General features: G+C 31.2%; 1 long non-coding RNA gene across 1 annotated transcript in view; it reads left to right on the forward strand.

Annotated features, from left to right (window-relative positions):
• The first annotated feature begins 381 nt into the window (after window positions 1-381).
• Window positions 382-8,965, forward strand: part of LOC122270741 (uncharacterized) — a 12,380-nt gene continuing 3,796 nt past the window's right edge. The window contains exon 1 of the long non-coding RNA XR_006225970.2: window positions 382-689. This is a non-coding gene — a long non-coding RNA (uncharacterized lncRNA). The remainder of the gene's footprint in view (window positions 690-8,965) is intronic.

Consider the following 8,965-nt stretch of genomic DNA (forward strand, 5'->3'; position numbering starts at 1 on the left):
ACTAAAATATATTAGTTGTCATTTTTTGCGGAGAATTTTCTTAAAAAAATATATATGGGTTTAAAAAACTTTTCTCCGCTAAAAAAACCCCCCTAATTTCTTCGTTTCTGTGAAATTTAACATACCAACGGTACAAAAAAAAAAATTTCTCAGGTAAAAATCTACTTCTTATTTCAATTTGTAATTCAATACCTTTGTTTTGTACAACTTGATAAATTAGAATATTACGCAGTTATGATGTTTATTTGGCCTGGTTACCATTAAAGTTTATATGTTGAACAAGATTATTTTGAAAGCTAAGCTGGTTACCAAAGGCGGTTAGTATAGAATAATTGATTATCAAATATTTCTTTACCCCATACGAAGAATATGTATTTAGTTCTTATCTACAAGGAATTGTTTACTTTTTTTCTTCTTCTTTTTTTTAAAAATTTGAATTAGTCTTATTTTTGTTTGAAAAAGTTTCGCGAACTAATGTATAACTCGCAAACCTCAGGGTGAAAAAATGAAAAGGAACTCCAATGAGAAGTACTATAGATCAAGCCATAAAGATTGCCAATGATGTGCATCCTTCCGTGATGTATTCCATTAAAACGAAAAACCTTTTACGTAATGAACAAACGGAATAAAATCTAATCATAAAAATTCTTTCAAACAACGGGATTATTCTGAATGATCCTGACCAAATCGTACGTATATCTTTTGATTAACTTTTCTGTAAGATACTGAAGCAATAACTATATACGCATTGATGAAGCTGTTTTATGTAACTTGATTAATTATTTACAAGAGAAACTCACATAACCGTGGTCATTTTTTTTTTCCATTGAGATGTCATTTATACGGATGTTATTCTTAAAAAACTAAAAACTATGATATTTTCTAGGCCGTTATAAAACGCACGCTATGATACTGAATAAACATAATAAAAATCTTTGTATTGTTTTTAATAAATACTGTTTTGATTGAAACAGAGTTTATTTTTGCCATTAATATGATAAAGTAGAACTTATTTATTGAAATATTTATGAATATCGACACAATAGATAATTTTATTATGACTATTTAAATACTATAAATAAATGGCAATCACCAGGGCAATTTTTTTTATTAATTTGATTGAGGGATAATCATTTTACTTTATGATAATTATGAAAGGAACATTGTACCTATTATTATTATTATTTATATTATTATTCAACTAAATAAGAAAGAAAAATATGCAGTTACAGGCTATGTCTCATCTTAAAAGGATGACTTTATCAACGAAATGTCTACTTGTAAAAACAGAATTTTGACTGGAAAAGTGGTGCTAAATATTTAATGTAATGCTTTTAAAACTAATTTGTAATAATAATTTAATTAATTACATAAATTAAGTATTTTATTATTTAATATTCGATTTGAGTGTCTGGAAATTTATTGATCAATAAAATTTCTTCCACATATTGAATTATATATTTTAATGAAATTTGAACCCTCTTTCTCACCTATCTCATTTCTGCGAACTGCAGAGCGGCCCGCATGGTATTTTTTTTCTACAAGTTTAACAGCTAATAATTCTCACCCTACTAATGGAATGTTACATTTTTTCATGCCAGTGTACTACCTGTTCATAGTTCTAAACACCTCGTAATTGCACGCTTTTTGAGCAATATCTAATAAGCTTGTTAACACGTTCACACCGGGAAAAGTGAAAATACTGGTACGGGAAAAGAGAACATATTGGTAGAAGAACTATTTCAATATTAGATAATATTCGGGAGGAGTTGATCTATTCTCAACAATGACAATTCACTGTAAGGAAATTTATCACAGCGAAGAAGCAATTCAATATAAAAATTGCATCCGTTAAAAACAATTGGTAGTTATGGATTTTTATTATTCCCGGAAAAAAACTAAAAATGAAATTTATTGTTACCAGTTTTTACTCCGGTGCGCTGCCAAGATGAGACAATCTAGCGTGACCCACTGGTGGGTCACCCTGGCGTGAACGTGTTAAACATAAAACTAAATGTAACCTTAATTTGCCCACACAAAAGCGATTTTTTTTAATGTAGAGAAAGTTTTAAGTAAAAATCAAAATCAGTATAAATCAAAATCAGCATAAATCAACTTTATTAATTCCTTTCCTGCCTAAGGGGTGAAAATTTACATTTTTGTACTGATGTGAAGAAAATAGCGATAAAGAAAGAAGGAACGAAAGAAAATAGTGATAAATTAATTACACTTTAATTACGTGGCTAATTTGCAGTGTTACTACCACTTTAGTTTAAAAAATTTTATTCAATATAATTTCACACAATACTTTGTTATGATGTCGCTAGAACATTTCAAATAACCATCAAAAACAAAAAATCCACAAAGAGAAACATCACAGCCGGAGTACCACAGGGCAGCATTCTGGGACCGATATTATACATATTATACACTTATAATTTTCCTATAAACAAAGTCGATTATAACAGCATAACAGCCTATTANAAAAAAACCTAAAAATGAAATTTATTGTTACCAGTTTTTACTCCGGTGCGCTGCCAAGATGAGACAATTTAGCGTGACCCACTGGTGGGTCACCCCGGCGTGAACGTGTTAAACATAAAACTAAATGTAACCTTAATTTGCCCACGCAAAAGCGATTTTTTTTTAACGTAGAGAAAGTTTTAAGTAAAAATCAAAATCAGTATAAATCAAAATCAGCATAAATTAACTTTATTAATTCCTTTCCTGCCTAAGGGGTGAAAATTTACATTTTTGTACTGATGTGAAGAAAATAGTGATAAAGAAAGAAAGAACGAAAGAAAATATTGATAATTTAATTACACTTTAATTACGTGGTTATTTGCAGTGTTACTACCACTTTAGTTTGAAAAAATTTATTTAATATAATTTCATACAATACTTTGTTAAGATGTAGCGATTAGTATTAGAGTAAAATATTTACGCCATCATTTCGATATCTCTATAAAAATAATACCTTCCGTGAATATCAAGAGATTAGGAAGCTATGCAGTCTAATACCTGTTTAAGTTTACCGATTTATAATAAATAAATGATAGGCATCACTGTTTGTTTTGCATAGTAACATTTTTTGGAATTTGACCATTAGCTCTGGGGTAAACAGAAGCACCCCAGAGCTCAAGTCTCCATTTTGGTGGTCAGCCTAACGCGGAATCATTGGTGTTTTTGTCACCGAACATGCTTGGTACTCATTTTATCCACCCATTAAAGGGATGAAAGACCGAGTCAACTATGTCCCGGTCTTAGGATGGAAACCCGGGAACACGAAGCTCTACCACTTCAATGATCTCCTACGTTAGACACGTTTAATTTGATCACAAAAGCAATGCATTGCTAGTTGCTAGTGACCGACCAACTTACATACCTGCCAACATTCACTCTTTTCGAGAATGGATTTTCTAAGTGGTAGTAAAACAATTACCGAAAAACAGTTTTACTCAAAAATATATTTGCATTTTACGCAGGTTGAAATTCGCTATCGTAACTTTACTTACTTTATTTAACAAAAGCTGGGCACCTGGGCCGCGCAGAAGACCCATATCCCATTCATCGTGAAATTACAGTAGTGAAAGCAGTTTGTATACGGAGTCTCTGGGGTGACTGATATTGTAAAGCAAGCACCTTGCTTGTTTAACTGAAAATAATTCTAAGCAACTTGCTATAGTAAAGATGGCTGTGTATGTATTGTCCACATGAGGTAACAAGTTTGAATTTCAAGGCTATAGAAAAGATGGCTGTGAATCTATTGTCAACATTAGGTACTAGGTTCAGATTTCAAGTTTGGTATTGTAGTTGAAGCAGTTGAGATTGTAATCTGTTGATGTTTTGAACTAATGAACTATTGATGTTAGAGTTGGAGATTTTTACTTATGTTGATAGTTTCGGTACGAGGCGTCAGAGGTGAAGTGTGCAGCTATTGGTCTAAGGTTTTTACCTTTTTTAAAGTTTTCAAATTTAAATATTTCATTGAAGTTAGCTGTATTGCAGTTGATAGCTTTGTCATAAAAATCTGTCGCTATCGTAAGGATTATGCGCTTTTTATATATATGCTGTAATTATTTATATGTATCGGTGATCAAACTCATTTATAATTATTATTATAATTCAGAAAGTTTAGTGAAATAACATGAATTTCGCTAACACTTTAAATATGAAAATAAAATTTTGCGGGAACACCGGAAGAGTTGGCAGCTATGCACTTACACTTGTTTCAGAACACATGAAAGATCTTCAATTTTTTTAAATTACGTTACTAAAAACTTTGAAAAGTTGTTATTCTTCGAAGAAGTGCTTCGATCATTCAACATTTTCGGGTAGGAGATTCATAAATGCATTTGCACATAAATTAAGATGGAAAAAAATAAAAAGTGGTAGTAGTATCTAAATGGCTAATTAACGGCATGGCTAATTTAACAGACTTATTTTCGCTTACATTTTAATTCTAACATATCTAATCAATATTAGGTAGTTCAAAATGTAACTATATAATTTTTAATTAAGTAGTGATGAATTAAATAAACCAAATTACCATTACCCTGTCCACAAATAAATTCCTAAAGAACTAGTGTGGCTACCAGTTTGTTATAAAATTTTTTTATGCTTATTTTCGCTACTCTGTGAATACGTATATGACACGCTCGTCTCGAAATGACCACTGCTAATACGTTATTTTGAAGTAAAATACATCTGTCTAGTAATTTTGTTCCAAAAATCCTCTAAACTTTAAGGTTGTATTTTGAATATATATAGGTCTACCAAATACTAAGTGTTTTTCAAAAATGTTTTATAGAGTGATAGACATTTAAAAACCCTCACCACGAAAGAGCTGGAAGAAAGTGGCATATATATATATATATATACCTGTCAACTTTTAATCCTTTTGAGGATGATTTTCCTCAGTGGTAGTAATATGGAATTTAAATTACGATTTTAGGAAGACACATGCGCAATATTTTGAAAAATGCATCAGCAGATTACCTCAAAAATATTACATATTATTATTATTTTTTAATAATAGTGGTCAAAAAGATTATAAATTAAGTTTATTAATGCGAGGAATATGCAGAAAGTATACATTTTACTACCACTTTAAATATAGAAATAAAATTTTACGCCAAATGCGTAAAAGTTGGCAGGTATGTATTATATATAAATAAAGAAAGAAAGAACGAAAATATATATGATTCATATATAATAGCTTTAAATGGCTTTAGCGAAGATGTACTGCCACTGTTGAATATTTTAAGACCTATGACAGCTATGAATAAAATATGTCGATTTATGTAATCTATCAAACGTTTGAAACTGAACAAAAATATATGAATTCGACAGAAAGTAACATTTTGCATTGATCCTGAAAGGGTAGAGGTTCAAAAGATCAACTTTATCTATTTTTCATGTCCGGAAACTTCTTATCTTGTTTGCACGTGGGATACTGTGCATTTATTCCCAGATCACGATTATTTAATATTTTTCTCTTTGATCGGGGTAATCCATTATACAATTTAAATTAAATTCAAAAATGATAATTTGTATAACTGAACTGGGCAAATTATTATTATATATTATTTATTAAATTATAGTGGTTTATTTATAGCTTTAATTCATTTTAACAGTTTAGAAATACATGGCGGAATATGCTATTACTAAAATTAACATTAAGGGACTCCAATTTCCCTCTGCTCAATAGACCTGCATATAACTATTAGAACTAACTGTATATAACTATTAGATTAGAACTAACAATAACTATTAGAAATGGAAAATTTTTTTTATTAGAAATCTCCTTGCCTTATTTTATTTTTGAAAATCCAAATATTGTAAAAAAAAAAGTACGTTTAGTCAGATTTAACATGTTTTTGTGTTTGATTAGTAAGGAAGTTAAAATATCGTCTACACTANTGTGCCTTATAGGGTTAATTCATTTTAACAGTTTAGAAATACATGGCGGAATATGCTATTACTAAAATTAACATTAAGGGACTCCAATTTTCGTCTGCTCAATAGACCTGTATATAACTATTACGATTAGATTAGAACTAACAATAACTATTAGAAATGGAAAAAAATTTTTTATTAGAAATCTCCTTGCCTTATTTTATTTTTGAAAATCCGAATATTGTAAAAAAAAAGTACGTTTAGTCAGATTTAAGTCAAGTCATTAATTAAGTAAGATTAGTCAGATTGTTTTTGAGTTTGATTAGTAAGGAAGTTAAAATATCGTCTACACTAACTAATTACCTCTTAAAGCGTGCAGATAAAACACCGCAAAAGAAATCTCAAATAAATTGGTAAAAAATTACCAATGTTTTATTTTATGCTCTAGAGACCAAGGAGGAGCGAAATTTGTTTATTCTTCGCAAAAACGGCTATTGGATCGCCATCTATTGCTTTTTGAGGATTACTAAAGTTTGGCAAATCAACGAGAAAAATCAATTCTCCCGAGAGTTATTATTCTGTGAAGATGAGCCAGCAGTACAATGGAAAATTCTTTTCTATTCTCACGCAAATTCGTCTTTTCTCTTTTTCTTAGATTCATCTTTCATAGACAAAAACCGTTCTTCGCTTTAAATTTTTATATGTGATTATGAAGGGAAAAAAATATTACATCTACCAGTTTAAAATAAATAAGCTATTTTAATAATATTTTCTAATTTTACCATCTCCAATTCTTTATGTAAACTTGCTCGGGAGCTTCCCACTATATATATGTAATAATTTCAGGTTTAGCCTGACACTTCTCTTGCACTACATGTAAACGACAATACTACAGTTGCCAAAGGGCGCTATTACAGTCAAGTAGCCGAGTTACCTTTATTAAACCGCATTATTAGAAGATCTGAGGATTAGTAAAATAAAACGCTCAAGGTATATAAACGTTTAGCCCTGTATAAACGTTCGGGTCATACTATAAGAGTTAAAATTTCACTTTAGATCCAGGCTGTATGGGATGTGTATTGACGTGCGTATATTTTAGATGTGTATATTTTGGTTGACTTTTTTTATTTATATATATTAAAGTAGATTGTAGAAAATAAATATTTTGCAAGTTTGAGATCCTAAAAAAATTTACCTCTCCTATTAAAAATTTTTACCACACAAGGTCATTGCTTAAAAGTTAAATGTGAGTACATTTTGTTGTGATGTCAGCCAATAATCTTCCTTGAACCTCTTCATCACGAATACCGCAGACTAAATTGATCTCGTAATCGTTCGGTCAAGGTATCTTCGAAATTACAATCTTCGGCAAGCTTCCTTAATTCGGTAACGTAAGCATTCACAGATTCTAATTTTGACTGAAATCTTTCATGAAACTTAAAAAAACGCCGAAATATTTCAGAAGATTTATGACAAAAAAGTTCTTTCAAAAGCCTAATCAAATCTTGAAGCTGTAACTTCTTTTGGCGAAACTGAAGTTCGAATTATAGACAATGTTTTAATTCCACAAACATTCAAAAAAGTTGCACTCTTTTTATTTTCATCTGTAATAGAATTAGCTTCTAAAAAATAAGTAATTTGATCAGCACATAATTCGTATGAATTTGGATTTGAAGTATCAAATTCCTGAATAGAGCCTACCGTCGCTATCTGAGTGCGAAATTTAACTTAAGCCAGAAGAAAATATCGCTAATAGTAAAAGTGCATTTAAACATTTAAAAACACCTACCGGAAGCATTAAATAATACCGGTATTAGGATCTTGTCAACAATACTCCTGGCCAACAGTCTTTAAGAAATTGCATCTCCACGGAAATCCAATTGAAATTGAACTTCTTCATGCAGTGGAGTAAGATTTCATTTTTCATGAGATCAGTGGAATAAGATCCCATTTTTCGTCGCCACACAGTGATTTGTCTGCAGAAAGTAATAACATTATCAAGTTTCGTTTTGCTGTTATGGATGGTGTTTTCTACACTAGGGAGTGCTGCAAGCTCGGCCAACACCTCCTAGAAAAGAGTAGGCCTCTGCACGGGTTACCATAAATATCGTTTAGTAGTCCAAACGTAATGACATATATTGTATTTTCAACCACTGCGCAGCTTAGTACCCCGAACGTAATGACATATTTCTTATTTTTCATCAACTGCGCAGTTAACTTCGTCACATCGGACTATTAAATTGATCCGTGCTGAGGCCTTCATACTTCTAGGAGGTGTTGGCTCGGCAGGGGCGGATCTACTTAAGGGCTTTTTGGGCTGCAGCCCAGGGCCCCGTGGATACAAAGGGCCCCAGTCCCCACTGAAAACAATCGGTGATATTTTGAATTTAAGAAAATATCTAATATTTAAAAATAAACTATTATAAGGTTGGCAACCCTGAGATCAATCAACCCATGCATGTGTGCGTCTATCGAACGGAACGGGGAATTACCAGTTGCTTGTTTTTGGTCAGTGTATTTTTTCGCGTCTATTACGGGGGACTTCCCTCAGCGCCGCTTAACTCCCGACGTAATTTTTTCTTCCGCACGTCTGTTCTCGTCGTCAAAGTGTCAAACTTGTTTAGTTTACTAATAACTGTCTTGACTACCAGCAACCCTCTCATCCCACTGAAATTTGTAAATATTTTCTACACTATCATTCTATGATGTTTCTATGCTACACTATCTTAAGGATTTTTTAACTTTGCCAATCACTAGCTGTGAAGCTGAGCTCTCTTTCTCCAGGATGTCATACATTGAAAACAAATATAGGATAACAATGTCGAACCATCGACTAAATCATTTATCAGTTCTTTCCATAAATTGTGATTTAACGAAGGACTTAAAATGTGCTGAACAAATAAAGGAATTTCCACCACAAAATTGCAGAAAGGTTGCCTTATAATTTATATAACATAACTACACCTAACCTGTCAATTTCTTTTGCAATAATGTTGTACAGTTGCTGTTTGTATAGACAAATAAAAATAAATAAGTAAAAAAAATTAATAAAATTATTTTATTTTTA

Source organism: Parasteatoda tepidariorum, chromosome 6, assembly GCF_043381705.1.
Source record: "Parasteatoda tepidariorum isolate YZ-2023 chromosome 6, CAS_Ptep_4.0, whole genome shotgun sequence".
Classification (NCBI taxonomy): Eukaryota; Metazoa; Arthropoda; class Arachnida; order Araneae; family Theridiidae; genus Parasteatoda; species Parasteatoda tepidariorum.